At 48.4% G+C, this 19,335-nt stretch overlaps 1 protein-coding gene across 2 annotated transcripts in view; it reads left to right on the plus strand.

Annotated features, from left to right (window-relative positions):
• The window catches only part of CASKIN1 (CASK interacting protein 1), a 662,583-nt gene that overhangs the window by 446,269 nt on the left and 196,979 nt on the right, over nucleotides 1-19,335 (plus strand). The window lies entirely within an intron of this gene.

Genomic DNA, 19,335 nt, shown 5'->3' on the forward strand with positions numbered 1-19,335 from the left:
TTATGCAATGGGTATCCAGCACATCGCTTGTGCATTACTTCTAATCATCAGCAAAGCTAGAGGGGGAAGCAGCCCATCCTGCCTCCCGGCCAACAGAGGACTGGTAGATTTTGAGTCTTACCTTTTCAAAACATTCCATGCGCTGTAGCTGCACACATGCTATGCATAACAAGTGAACTGATTGCTGCTAATTCAATTCCCACAATGCTCGAAGGAACGACTACGAAGCAGGAATAGTGCGATGACTGGTTGAGCTCTAGGCAAAATAATCCAGATGGCTTCCCATACATAGGAAAATTAAATATTCAGGTTTTTGCTGTCCTTTCAGGACACCACTTGGTTGCAATTTAAGGCTGTGCTGTTTTACCGTGTCTGATAGAAACCCTACCTCAGCTCCCAGAGCCCAGATGCATGTTCACTCACCAGTACTCTCTGAGGCACCAAGAGGAACATTTTCCAAACGGTATCAAAAACAGCAGTCTGCTTTGATCTGTTACAGTTCCTAGAAGAAACCCTTGTCTATAGTCGCCCAAGCCACCTCTCTAGTAGTCATTAAATCCTTCAAACAATAAACCACTATCATTGGCCCGACGTAGCCACAAAAAACAGTTAGCACTAAAGTTGTTTCCACACTGTCCTGCCCATGCCCGTTGGCACATGTCTACATAGATTATCCCTTGTTCCAGCAATATAGACTACACCCACTCATCTAGTGCTCTCTCAGAAGAGCTCTGTTCTCTTCTCCCACTGTCTGGGCCGGATTGGCCGTAGCGGGCACCGGGCATTTCCCCGGTGGGCCGCCAGGGTAGGGGCCGATTCACTGTTCAGCCTCCTCTCCGAGTCCCTGTTCTCTCTGTCCCCTCTCTAAACCACTCACCTCAGTGCAAGAGTTCCCCGGGGGTGGTGGGTGTTTTATGTTCTGCCTCCTCCCTCTCATCTGATGCATCACTCGCTTGCTTCTCAAGCCTCCGTCCTAGCCATCTCCCTCAACCTCCCCTGCTAGGCCAACCTCAAAGGTACCACCCCAGGGGCTCTACCGCTGTGGCATCATGTTTTCCACATGAGACGCTTCATTGAAAGGCTCTCTTCCAGCTGAACTGAGGCAGCGCCTGCCTCTAAATGCTTCTGCTCTGTCTGTAAAAGCAAATGCAAGAGCCAGATTAAAGAGCCCCTTTACTGTGCCAACAATGGCCTCAGCGTGGCGGAAAGAAAATAGCACTCTACACCCTGTGCATTACGGTTGTTAAACACCATCTTTGATGCCAGCTGCCGTCTGCACTTTCAGAGCCTGGGTAGCTTATTTATTTATTTACACCATTTTTTTGCCATAAAAACAGCAGAGAGCTTTACTGATGGCTAAACATAAGAATAGGTATAAATAGCAGTTAAGGCAGGATATGTTACCTGAAAATATTTTCTCTGCTATTGACTGAGTTGAGCCTTTTTGTGTTCTTAGATCTCATTCCACCATCTGTGCCTAGAGCTTTTGGGACCTCATATCTCCATCTGCGGGCTTGTCTTCTGGGATCTTATTCCACCATCTTTGGGCTGGGCTTTTGGGTCTGATTTTACCATTTGCAGGCTGTTCTGAAAGAGGCTTGGCTCAGTTTCTTACTTTTATTCAATATTAGAACATTGGAATGTTGAGAGTTCTATTGAAGTCAGTGGAGTTGTTCCGGGCTTATAATGGCTAATATAATGAATGAATGAATGAATTCTTTATTTCTGTGGTTAATAAAAACCATTACATAATACAATGTTAAAAACTTTTGGGGGTCGAAGAATAAATATAGGTGCAGGATATTGTTAAAATGTTTCCTTCTTGTATTAAAACGGGCAACTTAGCGACTGTATTTTAAGTTAAGCGAGTCAGTAGTTCAGTGATGGCCAGACATCTGAGACAATGACCCTGACATTTAGGGGCCGCCGGACTGTTCACCCCACTCAACCTGTGGGGACTTGTCCTTCAATATTATACGGGTATGTTGAACAAATTTCCCAAAGTTGGCCATATGCTTCCCAATGTCCAGAGTGTAAAGCTGCTGGACTGCCTCCTGTGCTGTACGGGTCTCCAGTTGGGAAAGAATAGGTCTAAGATGGATTCTGCGAACTAGCCGCAGAGCAGGGAAGCAAAGTAAGATGTGGGCCAGGGACTCTCTTTTGTATTTGCAGAGGCGACACTCTGTAATGCCCAGCTGTGCTTTCCCAGTTGGATATAATTCTTTTAGGGGGAGCGGGTGTAGTTTGGCTGCTAGGATCCAATGTAAGGCGTGTCTCCCCACGGGCTGCGTGAGATTAGGTTGTTGCTGAGCAGTATGTGGGGGAGACTTTGGGTCTCATGAAAGTCTGCCATGGATTCCATGTCCAAACGTCAAGAGCATCATCAGAAATGCTTTTGTATTGTTATTTTGATGGTGGCGTAGTCGATTAAGCTAGGGTCCAAGTTCTCTATGACAAGTTGCAGAAGATCTTTGGCTGAAGCTAGACAGGCGGAGCAACGGTTGTTAGGTTGTAGGAAAATTAATTTTATGACAGCCTTCATGGGGTTCTCCGGAGTAGCCAGCTCTTCTAATTATTATTGGTTGAAATCGAATTCCAGACGAATCAAGGTGTTTCGATTACAGTCTGGTAAACAAAATATATTTTTGTAAACTGTACAGTGTATTTTTTTCCAAGTCCTGCGCAAACTTCCCTGGAAATGCCTGTTGCTCGTAGTTGAGGGACGGTAGTAAATGGCCATGAATTCTCTTTGAATGGCCCTTGTTGTTGGACTATCTAAAATGGCTGATATAAGCCAGGAGCTCATTCAATGTTTGTCTTCATGTTTCTCCCTTTTAAATTTAGTACGTTGTGCCCTTAGTCGTTGGAATGTTCTAATAACCTCATAGCCCTTCTGCCTCTGGCTATACGGGTTGTTAAAATTCTTCTCCCTTGTTAACTTGGGTTAAGGGCTTTTAACGACCAGAATAGCCTTCGGCAGCTGGCTATAAGGCTATATTAGAACATTACAATGCTGGAAGCTCGACTGGAGACAGTGCGGTGGCTCAGCTCATCATGGCTGGTATAGGTCTTCTGCTCCAACATTCCAATGTTTCTCTTTCTGTTTCTCCCTTTTTAATTTTGATCATTCTCCCCTCAGTCGACAGAATGTTTTAAGACCAATGTAGCTCTTCTGCCTCGGACTATACCAGTTGTTAAAGGCTTACAGGTATATTAATATTTCTATTATCAGGCAGGTTTGTTTCTTGCATTTCTTTTTTAACCTGGGGTGTGCAGTTTTTGTCCTTTAGAAAGTTGGTAAAGAGTGAAGAGGTTTGTGTAAGAAGGGGATACAGAGGCTCTTAAAGTCTGACAACTGGGTGAGAATTATTGCTCATATTGTAACCGGTCACTCTGAGCAAAGGTTGGTTATCATGCCGTAATTGCAGAGACCCTGATGAAGTGACCATGATGTCACGAAATCTGTATTGGCCAGTTTGCTAATCAGGAAAAGGAAAATAAATCTTTTTAGGTATAAAGAATTCTCACAGAATTGAATGTCTTATCTGTTTAGACCTCAAAACACAGTCTGCCGAGAGATTTGTGTGTTAATAAATATGTCAGTTTAAGGTTATTTTTTATATCCAGGAAAGAACCCTTCCAGAAAAGCAGTGATGTGGTCTGATTTTGTTGCATCTTTCACCAGTTGCGCTGAAGCATGAGGGGTGTCTTTGAGAGGTGATGTGTGTTTGGGAATGTGTGATAGTAGTGCCTTGCTTCTGATAACATTTGAGAATGGCAGAATTGGTGGCATTAAATATCCTCAGGAGATGGAATTAAAATGATTCATTCTTCATGAGTTTAGCAAACGCTTCATTTATATTTAGCTTAAAATTGATAATAAAAGATAGATATGAGGCACGGGGAACAGAAGGGAGATATTCCTAGAGGGCAAGGCAAGTGATTTTTGCACTGATGCTGGAAAGTGATTGGAATAAAGGAGTAGGAATTTAGCTTTAGATAGGTTTAATTTCCAGATTATTGTTCTCATCCATTTTGTTAACTTCTTCACAAAGTATTTTAGGGTTTTTACACTGAGGGTGGGAAATCTGCAGCATAGCGCAGTGTCATCAACATAATGATGTATGGCTATCTTCCTGTCTTGACTCGTCATGCGTAGGTGTTTTATCGATGGAGTGAACAGGTAATGGGGAAAGGATTGAGGCTTCAGGAATGGAAGGGTTGAAGATCTGAAGGCGTCCATTTTCACACACTGAGACCTCGCTGAAAGGAACAATTGGGGCCTATTTATGATGTTTCCTTCAGTGGGAAAGCCAATTCGTACATGGCAGCTGCGAGTATAAAAACATTGGCATATCCAATAGCGCTGCGGATGGTCATTAAACACCATACCTCTTAGCTTTCCTGGCACTGTCTTCCTTTTGAGATTTAACATCCTGCTTACAGATCCTAGACCACTTGAGGCCCTATTTCGATGCGAGTCGGACAGCCTCTGACCCTCATCGCGGTTTCAGTTTTGACCGCCGCATTACGATGCAGGTGGTCAAAAGTGAAACTGGGCGGTCATTCTGGCTGGATTCCGACGGGCTCAAGGAGCCAGTCGGCCACTCGCCGACCGACATGTAATCCCAGTGGATGGCGTTTCCACCATCGGGATTACGATCTCAGTTTCCAACAGGATTTCCATGTCAGACTTTTTGACATGGAAAGTCTGTTTGAAAGTGACAATAGGGGCCCCTATCAGGACCCCTTCACCCAGTGGCCTTCGGTTGGGGGCTGAGGGGGCACCTATGGTGCCCCCCTTTTGATCCCTGCACCATGTGACAGGCACCCTGAGGGTTGAACAGATTCTCCTATTTCCCTATGGGAGCTTGTGATACGGGCGTTTAAGGCCGTAGCACAAGCTCCCATAAGGAAATGGGAGAATCCGACTGCGCCATGTGCGGTTGCATCGTAATAAGGTATGGGGAACCATACTGATACGGTGTCAAGCGGACGCAAGTCCTCCTGACATCATAATAAGGCCCTTAGTGGGATGCCAAGATATCATTAATGCCAAATTTTAATTTAGCTTAATTGTCCTTGACTTTATTTTGAAAAACATAGTTTTGGTCTTTTTTCAGAGTTTTTCAGGATGATGTGGAAAGCAGTGTGCGCGGGTGTGTGTAATTTACTTGTCCATTGATAATGATGAGGTTTAAAGCCATTCTCTAGAAAATGTAATTTCTCTTGTGTGTTCTGGTGTTGTGTGAGGTTTTTACCTTTAAGGTCCTGCGTAACAATGTGAAGAATGGTTGGTCTATATTTAAATATTCTAGATTGTTAGGCATGATGACAGAGCTACCAACAGCTGCTTTGCATGGCCTTCTCGATTTTACTATAACTAATCATTTTTACATGTATTTTCCTAATCATGGCCTATGCATTTGGTGTTTGGTGATATGTTTCCCAGAGCTCATTTTTGCTTTCATCTATATTGAGCAGTTCGCTGAAATGCAAATTTTAGACTGACCCTTAAATATATAAATCAGATGAAACACCTGGCCATACAATGAATACAGCTGACGTTCATCTGTTGGGTACAATTGTTTTCACACTATGAAATAATGTCTATCCTTGTAGTCCATCATAGTTCTTACATATTCAAGTGCAAGTCCAATCATTTTTCCCAGTCATCCGATTTCTTTAGCTTTTTTGCTTTTATGTTCTTTTGCATGGTTATGGCTCCAACACCCATACAGATGATTTAGTTTGCATTTGTTTAAATGGGCCTATGAACGGTGCAAAACTCATGAAATGCCACTGGAAGTTTGTGCATGTGCAGACTATTCAAAAATATATTAGTAATCATGCGGCTGTTGACAATGCAAAAAAATACATATTTTTACTTCCAATTGAAACACAGAGCCTTTTTACATTGCAATGAATATCAGTGAAACAAAAATATCCAGTAATTTGCAGCATGTAAAATTTGCTCTAACAAGAAATCACCGTGCAAAACACCTTAATGAGAACCCTAAAATATGTTGGCAGTAGACCCTTCTGCTGTGATTTGAAATATGATATTACACTTGCCAGTGATATATGTACTTTGTGCTTATCAGTATCTCTCCTACTGCTGTTACTTTGTTACTCGCTCCACCTACCGCACGGCCCCCGTGTGTCCTAGGTCTCCACTGCTAATCCTGTTCCTTGCCGCCGCTGCCTCAAGGGACTCCGCCCTCAGGCCTTCCCCCTAGCCGCCACCTCCGCTCTTCTTGCCGCCGTTTCTGTTTTTCCGCCGTTTCTGTTTTTCCCGCCCCCCGCCGCTGCTCCCCTGCGGCCCGCCCCCTTCCTCGTACCCGATCCCCATTCGCCGCCCCGCTCCCGCCTCGCAGCTACTCCTCCCTCCTCCCGCCCCCCCCCCCACTCTCCATTTATGGCGGAGCGCATGCGTAGGCGCAGCGGGTGCGCCGATTGCGCGCCAAAGGAGCGCCAGAGTCAAGCCCGTCTGCGCCCGTCCGCGCCTGGTCCGCGCCTGGTCCGCGCCCAGCGCCAGACCCCCTGGCCCCCGCAGATGCCAGCCCACCCGCCGGACTTACGACGCCGCCACCCTCAATGCACTCACCACCGGCCGGATCCCCGGCTGCCACCGAGCTACCCCAAGACGCACCCACGGACCCTTCACCTACCAATCCTGCAAGTTCTCCTGCATCCGGACCTGCACCACACCCGCCAAGCCGAGCACCAGCAGCAACCACCTGAAGTGCATCCTGCTCAACACCCGCTCCGTCCACAGACATGCCGTTGAACTCTGGAACCTGCTCGACACCACATCTCCAGACTTCGCCTTCCTCACAGAAACCTGGATGAACGCCTCCTCAGCGCCCGACATCGCCATCGCCATCCCGGATGGATACAAGATCACCCGGAGGGACCGCGTCAACCTGACAGGAGGAGGCATCGCCATCGTCCACAAGAACACCATCCGCGTCACGACCTACTCCGACGACACCCTCACAGCTGCCGAACATCCTCACTTCCAGATACACACCGACCCCAAGACCACACTCAGAGGCACCCTCATCTACAGACCCCCAGGACCCTGCACACAATTCAGCGAAGACATCGCAGACTTCATCAGCCCACACGCCCTCCCCTCCGCTGACTACATCCTCCTAGGGGACCTCAACTTCCACCTGGAGAACAACAACGACAACAACACCGCCACCCTACTGGACAACCTCGCCAGCCTCGGACTCAAGCAACTAGTGAACACCCCCACCCACTACACCGGACACACGCTTGACTCAATCTTCTCCTCCAGCAAGTACATCTCCTTCAGCCACTCCACCGGAATCCACTGGACAGACCACAGCTGCGTCCACTTCACCTTTAGAAGGACCGCGACTCGCCACCACCCACGACAGGTTCCCCGTAGGAGCTGGAACAGGATCACCACCGACCAGCTCAACACATCACTGAGCCAGAACCCTCCCGCCAGCTCAACGGACCCCAACCAAGCAGGCAACAACCTCACACAGTGGTTCACCAACTGCACGGATGACCTCGCACCTCTGAAAAACCATTCCAGCAGGCCCAGCAGCAAGAAAGCCTCCTGGTTCAACGACGACCTCAAGAACTCCAAGAAGAACTGCCGCACCGCTGAGAACGCCTGGCGAAAAAACCAGACTACAGACAACATGACCGCCCTCAAGCACGCAACCCGCAAACACCACCAGCTGATCCACACCACCAAGAAGACAGCATTCAGGAACGACTAGACAACAACGCACACAACAGCAAGGAACTCTTCAGCATCGTGAAAGAGCTCTCCAACCCCAGCGCCAGAAACAACAACATCACTCCCTCACAAGACCTCTGCGACTCACTCGCCTCGTTCTTCCACAGCAAGATCGCAGATATACACAACAGCTTCGGCGCACAGACCACGCACTCAACCACCGAACCGACGCCCCCCACCACCACCCTCCGCGCCTGGACCCCGGTGAGCACCGAAGACATAATACACACGATGAACACCATCCACTCCGGATCACCAACCGACTCATGCCCCCACCACGTCTTCAACAAGGCCGACTCTGTCATCGCACCCCAACTCCGGGACATTATCAACTGCTCCATCAACACCGCCACCTTCCCGGAGAGCTGGAAGCATGCCGAACTCAGCGCCCTCCTGAAGAAGCCATCAGCAGACCCCACCGACCTCAAGAACTACTGCCCCATCTCGCTCCTCCCGTTTCCTGCCAAAGTAATCGGAAGACAGTCAACAGACGGCTTGCCGCCTTCCTCGAGACGAACGTATCCCTCGACCACTCGCAGTCCGGCTTCCGAGCCAACCACAGCACCGAAACCGCCCTCATCGCAGCCACTGACGACATCTGAGCCCTGCTCGACAACGGGGAAACAGCGGCCCTCATCCTCCTGGACCTCTCCGCAGCGTTCGATACTGTCTGCCACCGCACCCTAGTGCAGCGCCTCAGCAACGTCGGAATCCAAGAGAAGGCTCTAGAGTGGATCATCTCATTCCTCGCCGGGAGAACCCAGAGAGTCCGCCTCCCCCGTTCAGATCAGAGGCCACCGAAGTCATCTGCGGTGTACCACAAGGATCATCACTCAGCCCCACCCTCTTCAACATCTACATAAGCCCCCTTGCAGCCATCGCATGCCAACACAACCTCAACATCATCTCCTATGCCGACGACACCCAGCTGATCCTCTCCCTCACCGAAGACCCAGCCACCGCCAGAACCAACCTACACGAAGGGATGAAAGACGTAGCCGAGTGGATGACGAACAGCCGCCTGAAACTGAACTCGGACAAGACGGAGGTCCTCATCCTTGGATCTGCACCCTCTGCCTGGGATGACTCCTGGTGGCCCCCTGCCCTGGGCAGCGCACCCAAACCAAAGGACCACACACGCAACCTGGGCTTCATCCTGGACTCCTCCCTTTCGATGACCAGACAAGCCAACGCCGTCTCATCATCATGTTTCAACATCCTACGCATGCTCCGAAAGATCTTCCGATGGATCCCCACGGAAACAATGAAGACGGTCGCCCAGGCACTCGTCACCAGCCGACTGGACTACGGAAACACCCTCTACACCGGAACCACAACCAAACTGCAGAAAAGACTCCAACGCATCCAGAACTCCTCCGCACGACTCATCCTGGACATCCCCCGACACAGCCACATCTCCGGACACCTGAGAGACCTGCACTGGCTCCCCGTTAGCAAGAGAATCACGTTCCGACTCCTCACCCACGCACACAAGGCCCTCCACGACCTGGGCCCCAGGTACCTCAACAACCGCCTAACCTTCTACACTCCCACCAGCCAGCTACGATCGACCAGCCACGCCCTCGCCACCGTTCCACGCATTCGAAGAGCCACCATGGGAGGAAGATCCTTCTCCTACCTGGCAGCCAAGACTTGGAACTCCCTCCCCATCCAACTCCGCCTGACCCAAGACCACCTCTCCTTCAGGAAGCAACTCAAGACCTGGCTGTTCGAGCAGTAGCAGACCCCCCCCCCCCCCCCCCCCCCCCAAGCGCCTTGAGACCCTCCGGGGGAGTAGCGCGCTACACAAATACCTTGATTGATTGATTATGTCTGTTTCTTTGTCCCAGACAGTCCTCTTTGCCTCCAACTTTACCGCAAACGTGTTTACTCCCTCACTATTTTCTGTCACTTGCTTTGTCTAGCCTTCTCTTATTTCTCTTGCTTCTCTTGACATCCACTCTTTCCTTTCACCTGCTTCCGCCTCCTACCTTTCCCCCTATGTTCCTCACTCCTTACTTCTCCTGCCTCATTCATGTGTATATACAACAAATCTGATTTAATGTTATATGGCAACAAATACCAGGTTATTGGATATTAACCGTAGATGATCATGTTTCTCTAGCAAGACTCAACCAATCGAGTAATACTTTCCAGTTTCCCACCCACTATTTCCTTGCTAACATAATCGCCAGTGTTTACCATGCCTTAGTTCTCTTTCAAGACATAATGACAGGCTGACCGCATAAGAGAACCTTCGCTAAGACGTATTAATGCGTACTCGACTGGTTTTGTAGCTAAAAACTACGGAGCTTTTTATGACCATCGTTAGACCTGGAAAATGATTGCAGACTTCACTTTAGGTTCTCAGAGGCTGGCAAGGGAAATAAAAAAAAAGAAAAATGTCACTAATATTTCATGATTGTACAACCTGTAATTATTGTGAGGGAACAAAAGCGTAAAGTGAATATTACAGAAGTTACACCTGTGCAGCAATAAGCACAATAGGCTGCACCATCATTTAATTTCTAAATCTTTAATGGTATTAATAAATCTACAAAAGCGAGAAACTGCAACATTAATTTTCGGTATCTGAGGATTTTCCGCATGTTCAATAGCCTCTAGTTTCTCATAGCAACACCAACCCCAGGGGAGCGACACTGAGCCAAAGACTAGCTTATGAGGACATTTGCGCATATTGAGCATGGTGTGCCAGGGGAATGTTTTTATCAATCAGACTGGATCTTCCATGAACTTAACATGACATTTAAATGCTACTGAATTAGCGTACAATGCGAGTGATCTGAGACAAGTTCCAACTGCAGGGCTTGCTTTACTGTGCTCATTAGTACATGCAAGGCACATTTCCAAAGTACCTTTCAGCGGGCCTGGCCATTTTTTTAGCAAAAACAAGGCAATCTCAATATAAGACATGAGTACCTCTTTCCCTTGAATAGTTTTGACCAATTAGTAGGCCTGTGGGCAGTGAACCCTGCTCCGTTTGTGGAGTTTTCCGCACTCAGCGAAGCACGCAGAGTTCTGAAATACTGTGCATAATTTTTTTCTTCGCTCACCAACGTTAAGTTGGTGTGGCGGGATCGATGGAAACACAAACTCGGTGGGTGTTGGTAAGGCTGGCTTTATTGTTTTTAACACGCGCTTGTGCCGCGTGATGTTTCTGTAATAGGGTAGTGGAGGTTTGGAGACTCGGCGAGCTGGGGAACTCCTCTCCTTCCTGTGATCTCCGCCTGGTTTTCCTCCCTCCCGTGGACTTCTGGGGGCTGTAGGCGCGTCCGTTTTGCTTGCCGGTCTCGGTTACATGAAAAATAAGAGAAACGGACTCAGTAAAGGGCTCTGGTTCACTGAGAGAATTAGGGTAAGGGTGTGAGGGCTGCACTCGTGCACACAGGTATCTACGACGTGTCGGTGGTGAAGTAGGGAAGGGGTTCAGTGATGGGTTGACGATGGCGGGTGCTCTACGGAGGTTTAAAACCTCTTCTACCCGCCCAGCCCACGATACGGTCCCGTACCTGGCTGAGCCACACTTCCCTTGAAGTGTGGCTGGGCGAAGCGCCTTGTCGTTGGCCTCCTGGCTCTGAAACAGCTGAACTCGCCTCCGCCTTCGCTCCGTCTTTCGTCTCACTCTCGTCACCGCGTCTGCTTCCTACGTCTCCTTCTCCTCTCCTCGACTCCTCCGGGTGATGAACACCCCTCCCTCTCGGAAGACTCGGCCTTTGGTTCCGGCGTCCCATCTGACCAGGGGGCGTGGTCGGGCTCGAACTCCGTCCAGTTAAAGAAACAGCGCCCTTCCTTGTTGCGTTTCTTAGAAGAGTCCCAAGGCGCTGCCCCGTTCCAGACCTCGGGCTGCTGTAGGGATAAGAAAGAGGGGAACAGACATCGAGGGGGTGTTGGAGAAGGGGTAAGCCACTCCGCCCCCTCGTCACAGTTGGCGAGTGGGGAATATGCAATGCTAGACCACCTCTCAGCGAGATCCGTAACACGAGCGGTTGCGGATGGTCACGACCACTGGCATTGAGAAACCTTCCGTTCACTTTGAGGAAGCTGCTGCTCAAGTAGAAAATCAACTTGAGCAGCTGAAAAAAGAAGCGCCCTCTTGCGCATGGTGCAGTTCACACTGATTTTCCAGCACAGGACAAACTCCCCGCTCTGAAAATCAGCACGAACGGCGCAACCTAGCAAACTCAGCCGCTTGCTGAACTCCGCGTAGCACTGCAGCTTTTGGGCAGACTTCTGCGTAGTGGAACTCCGCCCAGGCCTTCCGCTTAGACCGTACATGAACCACCCATACTGTGTCAGGACAGGCAGGCTGTATGTAGAGCGTGTAGCATTGTCGCTATATCAAGCCTGAGGCCTGGCTTCAAGGAGAGTAAACATCACTAGACTGGGAGAAATGGTGTGTCTGTGTCTGCAGTGGTTTGGACCTGAAACATTGTGATTGTATTAGTAAACTCTGGGGGATCTGAAACATTGTGTTAGCTGATTTAAGAAGATTTGCAACATTGTGTCAGTAGAGTGTTCAACTTGAAACACTGTGCACTGTGAGCAGGTACCGGGTACCCGAAAGATTGTGTCAATACTAGTAGAACTGTGGAGGGCTTGCAACAATGTGCTAGTCACCAAACTCTTGTAGGACTCTTTCCTTGTGAAAATGTTAAGATAGTACCTTCTTACACTAGGCAGAGAAAATCACACACTTTTTAGGTCTTGTGGCCTAAAGACAAGGTCCAGATTTAAACATTTAAAAATAAAATAGGTTCAGTTTACTAAATAGTGCGTTGCTTCTTCAAAACCTGGAACATGTAACAACTGCAGAGATTTATTTGACAATTTCATTGATAGACAGCCACCTTTTCCTCCGTCATAATTCGCTTTCTAAGTGCTCAGCAGTGGTAGCAATGCTTGCATCAAGTATGCTTGTCGAATCCGTGCTTTCTTCCTTTCTTTGGCTCAGTAAGAACAACTGGCTAAAGATGCTCTTTGGTGAATCTGTTAGTAATTCATTGTGATACTGTAGGAGGGAGAGACTGCTAAGCCCTGTCCACAGCCAAGTTAGCACCAAATCTCACAATCTTCCTAAATGTTCAAATTTATGCCTAGTGTGGGACATCTGAGATTGCATATTAATCTATATCGTGCTGTCACAGAGCAAAACCAGCATAGCTGAATTTCTGGAATCATCTCTTTCCCTCTTTCTCACCACAGTGAGCCTCCTTAATTCAAAGATTCTCAAACCGCTGTGTGGGTGCTAGCCAGATTGCTATGAAGGACGTTGTTGACACCTCAGCTTCGTTGAGGGGTAAGACACTGATGGAACATACCTCACTGCAGCTTGGCCCTGTTTAGGAATGATTAGGAGGTGTGACTAGGGTGTAGGCCAGTTTAAAATGTAATTCATCATGATTGGAAAGAGAAAATCAGATATTATTTGGAAAAATGCAAGGGGTGTTAAATTCCTCTTGTATTGTATGGCAGGCCCTTCTACTGCTGAGCGAATATAGCGACCAAGCATCTCTGACGGTGGGTAGCCGAAGAGAAATGGCCATGTGCACAGGTAGATGGTGCCACTTGGGGCCTTCTCAAGCTCTCCAGCAAAAGGTCATGTCCAGCGCCTGCCGAAAAAAGGTCCTCAAGACCGTACTCGTCATCCATCAAGGGGACGCCACCAAAACGAACCATATCCCAGCATCCACTGATAATATCCACTAAAACTAGATAAGAGGTGAAACAAGACAGTTGTAAGAGTTGCAATATTTGTTGCCCAAATCATGGTTGTTTCTTCACTCTTCCTCACAAAGGAACATATCTCCCCACCTCAAAGCCTGACCTAAACCTGTGCCCCTTAGGTCTGCTGAGTGTGGGGTTTACAGACATATGTGTTTTACATGTGTTTGAGCTTGGATCCACACACTAGACTCTAGGGAGTGTTTTTGATGTAAGAGATCCCATTGAGATGTCTTTAGTATTTAGGGCCGAGGGTCGTCCAGCACCCAGGGGAACCTACCAACCATTTCTGGGAATTCGAGATAATGATAAATCTATGGGTATGTGGCTTGCATGAATCCCAGCACGTTATTACCCAGACTCCCAAAGACTCCCAAGCAGATGTCAAAGAATGAGAGAACAATATCTAAATTTCTTCCCTATTGTGTGACTAAAAAGTCCAGAACATCACGTCAATGCCAAAGGTTCTATCATCTAATGTTTCCACACATTCTGATCCTACTTTGAGCCGGTGTTTGAACGTGGACCTACCAGCACTCATTTTTGGGAACCTGCACTTATCTTTCCTCAACAGACTTTGATCCAGAGCAACAGAGAACAACCCATGAAAGGGAGTAAGAGGAAGGAAGAGAAAGAAGGAAAAACAGTGACAAAGTAGAGACAAAAAAGAAACTGTAAGCCGGAGATAAAGAGGCAGAGAATGTTTGGTGGTGAATTAAAGAAGCTCGAGGTTGAATCAAGACAACACAGCCGTAGAAATCGGCGCCTCGCACTTTGATTGCACCTCTGGGTCCCAGCACTTATTCTTTTGCAAACTAAGCACTGGACACAGCATTCAATAAATGGCGCCGGGTTCAGGGCACACTGAGCAATGATCACATCCACACACATGTACAACTTCAGCTATGATGCATCAAATTTATTGTAGTCACTCAAATGTACTGCCTCCAGTCACACGCTGCAGGTTCTTCTGTCTGACTTGTCCAGTAGCGAGGAACTCAGTAATGCTCAAGCAGCGTAGGAAGGTTTACTGACTGCAACTTTGGTGCTATGAAAAGTTTCCAGGTAAAAGTAAAAATTCAGTGATGGAGAAAACAAGCTGCTGAGTGTGACAGAACATGCTGCCCATTCTGGCCATGGCCAAGCAGTGCACCGAGAAGCTCGGATTGATGTGAACACTAAGTGCTTTATGGAGGTGGAGTATTAGCGTTTTAGGGCCTTATTGGGCGCAGTTAAGTTGTGTCCTGTACTGGACCGAGTAGTGCATTACAATTAGCTCAGAAGGTTATGATTTAGGGGCTCTGGCGGAACTTTGTAGGGCCATTCTCTGTGCCATTGTCTGATAAAGCAATCTGTATAACACAATGTCAGCTCTAAGGAACACCCCAAAGCGCAAGTGATTGGAGACTGAGGACCTGCGGACAGCTCATTACCTGGGGCAGCCACACCTCTTCCCTGTGACAGTAGCAGAAACACAGAGCCCAACTACAAAAGGTTTATGAACTGCACATACTAACTAGAAGCAGCCAAGCTCCTTACAAATGTGCTTATTCATGTTGTGGTGACTTGGATTCCCTGACATAATGTCACCCCTCCGTTACATAGCAGGAGTGTGTGGCAACATTCCGGTTGTTCCTGACAAAACAGGCCTCAAGCTGGACACATGGAGGGTCTTCTGGTCATACGTGTGGCTCTTTGTGCATATTAGTAGCAGTCTTAGAATGGTTTTCACTTTTGACTAGTTGTGGCTGTTCTCGTCATAATTCCGGATGAGCCTGGTCTCTAGTGTGTAAATCACTGCTATTAGATTAACATTCATGGTGTTTATAACAGTGGTGAATGGGCATGAACGCAGAATATGTCCCTGAGTGACATATAGAATTATAGATGGGTAACAGTGAATTACAGGGGTGTTTTTTACAGAGGCAGTGGGGTAACACAGGCCCCCGCAGCACCAGCGGTGCGGGGGCCCCCGAGCTGCATGGGGCCCTCTCAGCACAGTACTCTGGCCTGAAAGCTCCTGATAAAATTCAAAGCGGGGGCCCTCCATGTACCTTGCAGGGGGGCCCCCTCAAGTTTCGTTAAGCCACTGCACAGAGGATGTCTGAGTGACATTAAATATACTACAATGTCGCTCAAAACCCAAGGTGAAAAACATTCCCACAATTCCCGTTTTACATATATATAATTGTATGTTATGTATTGTCGCAAACTCATCCATCCGCCCCTGCTTACAACTGCTAGACTGGAGCAGAGGAGTAATGGGGGACCCATACTTAATGTGGGCTCTCACTTCTTCTGAGCCAAATGTGAAACACATATCATACCTGCCACCCTTTACCAACCTCACACCTTCCCCGCCCGCCTCCTGCAGCTGTGCTTTTTGCTTTAAGGCAAAGCAGATGAGCAGTGCTGTGCTAACAGGCTCTCAGGGAGCTCTGTCAGCCTGCCGGGCCTTAATGACATAGCACCAGTGGGTAATGAGTTTTGTTAAAACTGCAGCAAAGTCATAGCAGCGAATGCCAGATTTAGAATCTGATGTAGACGATAGAGGCTTCCTATAGGGAGGTGGGTGAGTGTTTGGTGAAAATGTCAAACTGTTGTTCGGGGACTTATGTTGACTACAAAGAAATTCAGGTCATTTCAAGAGAAAAATACAGAATGTTCGAGGCATATGAGCTGCAGATTGTACCCTATGCATTAGATCGCCACCTGGTGTTGGGCTCGGATGAATGCAGGTTGTTGTTTTCTTGGAGAAGTCTTTGTAGTCACGATATAGGTGACTCCTCCCTTGGGCAATACTCAATCAATCAATCAAATTTGTAAAGCGCGCTACTCACCCGGTAGGGTCTCAAGGTGCTGGGGTGGGGGGGGGGCTGCTACTGCTCAAAAAGCCAGGTCTTGAGTTGCTTCCTGAAGGAGAGATGGTCCTGGGTGAGTCGTAGGTGGGTGGGGAGGGTGTTACAGGTCTTGGCCGCCAGGTAGGTGAAGGATCTTCCTCCGGTGGTGGTTCTGCGGATCCGTGGGACGGTGACGAGGGCGAGGCTGGCGGAGCGGAGCTGGCGGGTTGGTGTGTAGAACGTGAGGCGGTTGTTGAGGTATTCGGGGCCCAAGCCGTGGAGAGCCTTCTGTGCGTGGGTGAGGAGTCTGAACGTGATCCTCTTGCTGACGGGGAGCCAGTGCAGGTCCCTAAGGTTGGAGGAGATGTGGCTGTGTCGGGGGATGTCCAGGACGCGTCGTGTTGAGGCGTTCTGGATGCGCTGGAGTCTTTTCTGTAGTTTGGCAGTGGTCCCAGCGTAGAGGGCATTCCCGTAGTCCAGACGGCTGGTGACGAGGGCCTGGGTGACCGTCTTCCTGGTTGCAGTGTGGATCCAGCGGAAGATCTTACGGAGCATGCGGAGGGTGTTGAAGCAGGAGGAAGTAACGGCGTTAACTTGCCTGGTCATCGTGAGGGAGGAGTCAAGGAGGAAGCCCAGGTTGCGTGCGCATGGGCATCAGCTCCATCCTTAGATTGTTTTTTTCCGCCACTGGGTTCGGATGAAAGTTTCTCCGCTCCGGCTAGTAAAACTTTTTCAGCAACTTCGAAGCGCAAAAACATCCTACAACTAATATCGACATCGAATATACAGCTTTCGACGCCATCAACTCGATTCCGGTTCATCGGCGCGGCCCGTTGGGCCTATCTACGCTGTGCGGCCTACACCACATGGAAAGAACTCCGTTCAAAAGATGCCCGGCATGTCGAGTTTCCACATAGCGATCATCACGAGGTCTGCAACCTCTTTCTATAGCCAGATCACGACGAGTCGACCTGCACAGCTTGTGCATCCTTCCGATCGAAAAAGACCATCCGGGATCGGAGGGCCCGCCGACACGAGATGAGGAGATCAGCCCCAGCACCGGAGAATATCTTCGATGACAAGGTTCCGCTCTTTCCTGAAGAGGATTCGCCTGAACTCCAGATCATATCAGAGGCAGAAGACTCAGATGACTCGATTCCATCACGTCAACCCGTGAATACTCCTGCCCCTGCACCACATACACTGCCCAAGCCAAAGGCAAAGGTCAGCACTCCGCCCAAGGGGCCCAGTCGAGACCAAGTACTTCCTCCTAAAGCCCAGCCTTCGAGCTCGGCTCCGAGGAAAACAACTACGCCTTCATGTGCTTCAGCACAGAGCAAACCACACGTGCCGATTCCACCACCTCCATCCGCACCGAAGCCCAAAGATCCTTCAGCACCGAGGCCAAAAGACCCTTCGGCACCGAAAGCGAAAGATCCTTCGGCTCCAAAAGCGAAAGATCCTTCGACACCGAAGCCTAAAGAGGTACAGGCACCGAAAGAAGCTCCGGCTCCGAAGCCTTCGACTTCCAAAACTAAAGAGGGAAAGCCAGCGTCCGACGCCACAAAGCCGCCGAGGCCAGCTTCCACTCCGAAGACTCCCTCTTCAGTGCCAAAACCCACAAAGCCTGATTCCGAGGTTCCTAAGTCCTCGGACACGCCTGCCAAGCCGAAAACAACACCTTCAGCACCAAGAACTTTGCCACAGGACGCTGTAACACCTCCCAAGGCAAAACGCCCAAAACAACCTCTGTCGGAACCGAAAAAATCGACGCCGACAAAGGTTGCAGAGGAAGAACTGTTTAAACCAGATCCTAAACAAATGAAGATCTACATAAACCCAAAGACTGGACATGTAGGTGCTATGCCTCATAAAAAGAGACCAGCAGAAACACCACCTTCACCTGTGGTTCCTGCCAAAAAGAAGGACTGTGCAACTTCTCCTATGCACCCTCCATCTCTTGTATCTTCTTCCTCTCCTGTCCCTCCTTACATATCACCTCAAATCTCTCCTGTCCCTTCTCCTGCCTCATCACATTCACCACCAACTGATGAGGAGTATGACTTAGGTGGTGGAGACGATCAAAATGCAGACCCAAATACATATCCTTTAGATGAGGATATCTATACTTTTCCACCACAGAATGTCCCTGATGTCCCTGATCCACAGTTATACCCGTCAAAACCTTCTCCTCCAGAAGATAGCATTGGTTTTAATCACCTCTTAAACAGAGCTGCTCTCTACCACAAAGTCACAATGCATTCTGATGACATTGAGGAGGATTTTCTGTTAGATACATTTGAGCCATCACACAGATCTACTCAAATTCTCCCCATGATTAAAGGAGTCATTAAGCATGCTCCAGAGATATTCAAAGATCCTGTACGCACTAGGGTATTAAATCCAAGAATAGAAAAGAAATATAGGCCTGCACCCTCTGATCCAACCTATATTAAAGGACATCCTCCACTAGACTCTTTAGTAGTGTCCAATGCAAGAAAAAGGGCGAATTCACAGACTTCTGGTGAAACGCCCCATACCTGACAAAGAATCCAAAGTTATTGATGCATCAGGTAAAAGAATAGCTGCACAAGCTACAAATATATGGCGCATAGCAAATACACAAGCCCTTCTCTCACTTTATGACAGAGCTCATTACGACCAATTAGAGACACTACTACAACACCTCCCAGATCAATATAAAGATCAGGCAACAGAGCTCATAAAAGAAGGCAAATTCATTTCAAATGCCTCAATAAAATGTGCACTAGATGCCGCAGATACAGCAGCTAGAGCCGTAAATACTAGTGTCATACTCAGAAGACATTCGTGGTTGCGCATTTCAGGGTTCAAACAAGAGGTGCAAACCACAATTTTAAACCAGCCTTTTAATCAAAACCAATTATTTGGCCCCGAAGTAGACACTACACTGGAGAACATGAAAAAAGACCCAGACACTGCAAAGTCTAT

The sequence above is a fragment of the Lissotriton vulgaris genome, chromosome 10 (assembly GCF_964263255.1).
Source record: "Lissotriton vulgaris chromosome 10, aLisVul1.2, whole genome shotgun sequence".
NCBI lineage: Eukaryota > Metazoa > Chordata > Amphibia > Caudata > Salamandridae > Lissotriton > Lissotriton vulgaris.